This window comes from Gekko japonicus, unplaced genomic scaffold (genome assembly GCF_001447785.1).
Source record: "Gekko japonicus isolate JY-2015 unplaced genomic scaffold, Gekko_japonicus_V1.1 scaffold219, whole genome shotgun sequence".
NCBI lineage: Eukaryota > Metazoa > Chordata > Lepidosauria > Squamata > Gekkonidae > Gekko > Gekko japonicus.
In genome coordinates this window covers 105,281-105,653 of record NW_015165241.1, presented here as the reverse complement: position 1 = coordinate 105,653, position 373 = coordinate 105,281, and the positions used below count along the sequence as shown (strand labels likewise).

The 373-nt window shown below is 50.1% G+C and overlaps 1 protein-coding gene across 1 annotated transcript in view; it reads left to right on the top strand.

The window, feature by feature from the left end:
* Nucleotides 1-373, top strand: part of CATIP (ciliogenesis associated TTC17 interacting protein) — a 76,534-nt gene that overhangs the window by 47,517 nt on the left and 28,644 nt on the right. The gene's annotated exons all lie outside the window — the stretch shown is intronic.

Below are 373 nucleotides of genomic sequence, written 5' to 3'. Positions count from 1 at the left end.
AGGAAGCGCCCCCGCGGGGCGCGATCTAGTACTCCGAGCAGAGGAGGAATTGCCCCTAATCTGGCGGGGCGGGGACATCCGGAACTTCGAGCAACTCTGCTCGGATACTAAAGTTGCGCCCGAGAAGATCTGGAAACATGTAGCGACTGGTAGCTGTTACTTCTAGTGTGAGGCTATGCAGGGTTGGGGTTTTTAGCACGGTAGGGGAGGATACCTTCTGGCGCCCCACCCCACCCCTGCACCCACCAATTTTCAAACAAAAATGCATTTTAGGAAGAGTGAAAAACACAACATTTGAAATTGCTAATAATCTAATAATCAAGAAACTCCCAGAGTACGGTGGTTTATTTGACCAACAAACAGAACCAGGGAA